This window comes from Protomyctophum parallelum (genome assembly GCF_964188405.1).
Source record: "Protomyctophum parallelum genome assembly, chromosome: 11".
In the NCBI taxonomy this organism is placed as follows: Eukaryota; Metazoa; Chordata; class Actinopteri; order Myctophiformes; family Myctophidae; genus Protomyctophum; species Protomyctophum parallelum.
This window is the reverse complement of record NC_139707.1, coordinates 44,360,651-44,367,537: the sequence shown is the minus strand read 5'-3', so window position 1 is coordinate 44,367,537 and position 6,887 is coordinate 44,360,651.

Genomic DNA, 6,887 nt, shown 5'->3' with positions numbered 1-6,887 from the left:
TACGTACATCATTAGTATATATGTATACGTATATAGTATATGCCTATATACTATATATATATATATTACACTCTATACTCTATACTGTATAAAGTGTGTAGTTGTAAATTGATTAGCGGTATACTGTGGTTACTTTGCGCCAAAAACGTGACAGCTGTTCCGCCATTTGATGTTTATGCAAGAAAACAGCAAATCTGTGCCTGGTTTGCTGGAGCAAATGACCACAAATGACCATGTTTCTTACGTCATCATTAAGAGCTAGTCATACACATACACACCACGTACTCTGGTCCCAGCAGATCAGGCACAATTTGCTATTTTATTTTTACTGATTATGTATATGGTATACGTTATTGAACGTCAGAGGTTATCTAACACATTTAGAAGATATAAACTCAGATTCCCAACTCGAAATGTTGGATCTAATAGCTTTTACTGAAACACACTTAAAGAAAAATAATAACATTACTTTTAAATTAAAAACAACGAACACGAATTACAATACAATGAGGAATGACAGAGAAAAAGATATAGGTCGGGGAGTTATGTTTGCTATAAAAGAAGATATTTCCATTGAACAAATTCAAACTGAAAGCAGGATATTAGAGAAAGTAGAACATATATGTATACATGTAAAAGATAAAAATCTATATATCATTCTTATGTACAGATCACCTAAAACAGACCTTTCAAAATTAAAGACATTTCTCGAAAACATGGTAAAGTATCTATCATGTCCGACTTCTGCAATTATGATAATAGGAGATTTCAATGAAGACCATAATACTGAGATAGAAAGAAGTATAAAGACCTACATGTCAAAATTAGGCTTTAAACAATTAAATACAAATCCAACTACAGATTACGGAAGTATTTTAGATCATGTATATTTTAACAAATGTGAAAGTATTATTAAATAAATTGAAGTTAGAGACACATATTACTCTGATCATGATTTAGTATTAATATCACTATAGTCCAACATTAAATAGATTTAAAATAATTGACAATTTACAATAAATAATACTTTGTTAATACAATAATTATACTGTATAATATATTTTAATTCGGTTTATATACTTTTTTTCCTACTGTAGGTGTTTACATGCATAAAGTAGATAGGTAGTAAATAGTTACACCTAATAATTAGACATTTCAAATGTTCCTTCACAGAGATATTGAGATTCCACCGTTTACAGAAAAATTATACTGTATAACATATTGTAATTCCGTTTATTTACTTTTTTTTTCAACACATATAAATGATTTATTTGTCTCTGAAAAACTAAAAAGGGATCCAGAATATATCTACAACGATAAAACAGTATTTCTTATATAGATAGAAACTTGAATCATACTTAATAATACTAGATGTTTATATGTATAAAGTAGGTAGCAAATAGTTACATCTAAACATTAATCATTTCAAATGTTCCTTCACAGAGATACTGAGATTTGACAGTTTACAGCGGTCGAAAGGACTTGCGCGCTCTGCTTGCGCACTAGTTGGCCATTTATGGCCTACTAGTGTGCAACAAGCAAGTATGCACTCGACAGAGTGCAGTTCTAGTTTATGCTAAGTTTACTTGCAAATTATCAACACATTGATCAAAAAATAAAAAATCATGCAACACTTTTATGTAGATGTGCTGATATGTGTACAACCTTGTGAAAGTCTACATCCTTTGAGCATCTGAAAGGATGCACACAAACACTCTTCTTTTAAATGATATTTCATGGGATTGACTGGAATTACCACAGTACAAAAAAAAGTAAAACAAACAAAAGAAAAACAGAAAACAACTCTGACTTGTTTGCCTTTACTTGTGACTGCACAACCATTATTTATGCTAAGTTTACTTGGAATTAATGAACACATTAATCACAAAAATAAATCATCATGCAACACTGGAGCAGTTTAAAACCATTGTGTACAACCTTGTGAAAGTCTACATCCTTTGAGCATCTGAAAGCTTTTCTACTCACATAGGGTTTCTCTCTGGTGTGAATTCTCTGGTGCTTTTTAAGGTTGGACATTTCAGAGAAGTGTTTTCCACAATGATCACATCCATAGGGTTTCTCTCCAGTGTGCATTCTCTTGTGGTTTTTAAGGCTGGACATTTGAGAGAAGTGTTGTCCACACTGATCACATCCATAGGGTTTCTCTCCAGTGTGAATTATCTTGTGTCTTTTAAGGCTGGACATTTCAGAGAAGTGTTTTCCACAATGATCACATCCATAGGGTTTCTCTCCAGTGTGCATTCTCTTGTGGCTTTTAAGTCTGGACCTTTCAGAGAAATGTTGTCCACACTGATCACATCCATAGGGTTTCTCTCCAGTGTGAATTCTCTGGTGGCTTTTAAGGTGGGGCATTTGAGAGAAGTGTTGTCCACACTGATAACATCCATAGGGTTTCTCTCCAGTGTGAATTCTCAGGTGGCTTTTAAGGCTGGACATTTCAGAGAAATGTTGTCCACACTGATAACATCCATAGGGTTTCTCTCCAGTGTGAATTCTCAGGTGGCTTTTAAGGCTGGACATTTCAGAGAAATGTTGTCCACACTGATCACAACCATATGGTTTCTCTCCAGTGTGAATTCTCTGGTGGCTTTTAAGGCTGGACATTACAGAGAAATGTTGTCCACACTGATCACATCCATAGGGTTTCTCTCCAGTGTGAATTCTATGGTGGCTTTTAAGGTGGGACATTCTAGAGAAGTGTTGTCCACACTGATCACATCCATAGGGTTTCTCTCCAGTGTGAATTCTCTGGTGTGTTTTAAGGCTGGATATTTGAGAGAAGTGTTGTCCACAATGATCACATCCATAGGGTTTCTCCCCGGTGTGAATTCTCTGGTGGTATTTAAGGCTGGACATTTTAGAGAAGTGTTTTCCACACTGATCACATCCATAGGGTTTCTCTCCAGTGTGAATTCTCTGGTGCTTTTTAAGGCTGGACATTTTAGAGAAGTGTTTTCCACAATGATCACATCCATAGGGTTTCTCCCCGGTGTGAATTCTCTGGTGGTATTTAAGGCTGGATATATAGGAGAAGTGTTGTCCACACTGATCACATCCATAGGGTTTCTCTCCAGTGTGAATTCTCTGGTGTGTTTTAAGGTCGGATTTGTAATGGAAGCGTTGTCCACACTGGTCACAGTCGTGCTGTTTTGGGTTAGCCAAGATTCTATGTGCATTTACTGTTGGTAAGACAGGGAGGCCAGACTGATGATGCAACACTGGATTGGAAACAAAGATAAAGGAAAAACAAATTGAGAGGTTGAACGACAGACGTTTATGGACTGAAATGTACATTAACTATTACATAATAATAAATTACATGATTATATAATGATTCAGTGGTAAGTAATAGGCCCACTAGAAGCACTTTTAGAGTGAATGAACCTGTGAGACAATATGAAGGTAGCCCCCCAGGAATCCGCGATTCCGCGATTGCGGAAATTATTGCGGATGTGGAGGCCGTCCGTGGATTTCAAAGTCATCCGCGGAATACAACGTGCAGTGCAGAATATTACATTTTACATGCAGTTTTCATCCCGGCCGCTAGATGTCGCGGTCAGATAGACGGCATCTAATCACAGCCGGAAATGGCTGTGTTTGACGTTGCATGCGTGCATATGGTGTATTGTGTGCGACGAATTCATCAGACCAGATTGTTTTGGAGAAGGCGGGCTGTGCATCAGCGGATGGTGCTGATTAATAAATGGAATAGACGTGTTTTGATTGACAGCGATAGCGACGGACATAATAATGGAGAGATTTGTCCGACCGAATACCCCGACGGTAAATAAATCAAAGCTAGGAAACATTACAGCTGCTGAAAGAGCTAAATCGTATGCAGAATTGCATGAGGATGGAGGCAAGCTCTTTTGCACAAGTTGCAATAGAGTCATTGATCACCGACGAAATTGTTCGGTTCCTAAACTAAGCTTTCACCCATATTTTGGTGACACGTTTGCACTTTTTATGTCAGCATTTCATTGCTGTAACAATGTTAAATGTTTACATTTACTACTTTACTACATTACTCTGACTGCTGTATGCAGTAATGTTTACTCTGTGTCCTGTTCTGTGCTGCACAGTAGGCTACAACATTGTTATTTTCTGGTTTTACCAGTGTTCAGGAAATGAGAAAGAGAAAGCACTGCTGCATTTAACAATCCAAGTGCCAGCAGGTTTTTTGTTTTACTGTATTCAAATTCATAACAGTACAGCACCCATAGTTTGGTGACACGTTTGCACTTTTTATGTCAGCATTTCATTGCTGTAACTGCATGTTAATTGTTTACATTTCTGACTGCTGTATGCAGTCATGTTTACTCTGTGTCCTGTTCTGTGCTACACAGTAGGCTACAACATTGTTATTTTCTGGTTTTACCAGTGTTCAGGGAATGAGAAAGAGAAAGCACTGCAGCATTTAACAATCCAAGTGCCAGCAGGTTTTTTGTTTTACTGTATTCAAATTCATAACAGTATGTTTCTAACTTAGAACGCCTGAACTTGCTGCAAATAAATCTGCCCAAGAGGGACAAAGAAATTTTTTATGTTGATTATTTTAAAACCACAATGTTTCACAGTGTTTTGGTATTGCAATTGATTTCATAAGATAATTTTTACTTCATTATTACATGAAAAAATAACTTTGCTTTATAACTGGTCATTTCAGGTTGTTTTTTTAATGCCTGCGTAATATTAACGATAAGCCGCGGTATCAAGAATTTCTCTCCGCAGAATAAATAATTGCTCTCTGTGGAATCTAGACTTTTTCTCTATGATTACATATCACAGAAAAGTAAAGTAAATTCTTCATGGTCATGGATAGTCGTTTAATTATAAAGAATCCCTAGCTTGTTCCTCAACTCACCTTGCCTCCTCCAGTTCCAGTATACTGTATATCCACTATTTATGGAGGGAAGCTAATAAATGTATGGTTGCAGTCAGACAAGAAAACATATCTATAACATGCGTTATATGTCAGGCATGGATTGAGGTGCACTCAGCTTTGATTTGCAGTCAACTTACTGGTGTCCAGGTTGTCTTCAGTTTCATGGTCTTCAGGTTCCTGCTTAAGGAGGTCTTCAGGTTCCTGTTTAAGGAGGTCTTCAGGTTCTTGTTTAAGGTAGTCTTCAGGTTCCTGTTTAAGGTAGTCTTCAGGTTCCTGTTTAAGGAGGTCTTCAGGTTCCTGTTTAAGGTGGTCTTCAGGTGCCTGGTGGTCTTCAGGTTCCTGTTTAAGGTGGTCTTCAGGTTCCTGTTTAAGGTCTTCAAGTTCCTGTTTAAGGTGGTCTACAAGTTCCTGTTTAAGGTCCACCATTTTGTCTGGAATGAAGCAGTAGAATAAGGATAATAAGAATAAAGATAATATGGACTTTGACTTGACATGGAAGAAGACTAATAATAATGAAGTGACATGTGTTGTAGATTAAGGTCGAAACAGAGGGAACAGAGGTTGTAAAGCAGTGTTGTAAAGCAGACTGGACACAGTGGACAGTGATGACAAAAACCTTTTCACCAGTAAGTACATAGGCCAAATATGGCCTATGTAGTGATTTTTCAGAGCACGTATATAACTTTAGTTGCGTTCATGTAACGTAACGCCCAACCAGCTCTGGTCCATAGCCTTAAGGAGAAGTCCTTAACGCTATGGACCAGCGCTAATGCCCAACGTTGTGACATTAATGTAAAAGGGTCCACATCTAACGTTCCCTACAGATACAGGGAAAATTATCCCGCTGTGAAACAGCGGTTTAATTTGGGTATTTATTTAGACACACCGTGTAGACAAGCCTTTAGCCTGTTTGTTCCCCATTCACCCGGTGTCATGTAGCAGTGTGACTTCCGTGTTTACACTAAACAGATGGCCGTATAAGCGAATTATTATTATTATTATTGTTGACACCAACATGTTTTGCTCGTCCGTTAGTGGCTGGCGAGTGGTTTTTATTGTCTTGGATGTTTTATACGTGTGCGGAGTAGGGTTGGGTTCAATTAATTGATATGGCAATAATCGTATTGTATTCCTTGCCGATAATCGTATCGTATTGATATGGAAGGAAATGCTGTGTGTCATGCAGCTTTTAAACAAACATCAGAATCAGTTTCTGCCTGACAGTTACGATATATGCAATTCATCTTTTGCATTTATCCTTCAAAACATTCTCCAATATCATGGCCTCTGTATGGGATGCACATGCAGATTAGACACACCAACGGACAGACATGCGGAAACATGCGGGTCAGGCTTAAAATTTCCGGACCATTTGAGAACTCAAGTACACACCTGCAGCTAGCTAACTTTACTATAGGCTTAAACCACCAGTAATGTAAACGCTACTTACCTATCCTGTGCAAGTGTATGACGGGTTGAAACATCGCATAAAACAGTCCGCGTCGTTCGTCCATCTCCTGCTGGTACTCTGACATTGCTGCATATTTTTTGGCGGCCATCTCTCTTGATACTGTAGATCAGTAGCTGTGGTGGTCTGTAGAAAATCAACAGTAGGGGAATGAAAAAGAGAAAATAAATCATTCAGTAACCTACATACACATTATGTGCCCTTTCATTCTTTCAAAATGGCGACCCAGAGTACCCACTTTTAAACCAGACGTCCTGGGCACTACATGCGGTAATTTCTAGGACGTCTGTGGACGTTTTGGGCACCAAATGTGTTAAAAAGATCCCTGGCTAATAAAACAATTATGCCTTAAAACATTATACTTGCCCTATATAACTAAAATCACAAAATAAAAAACACCTTAAATATTATTTCTTTCATAAATAAAGACACTTTCAAGTCAATATGAACTGCTCCTGTCGCAATTTGATGATGTTCATATGTCTATCCCTATGGAATGTATGGACTGATTGA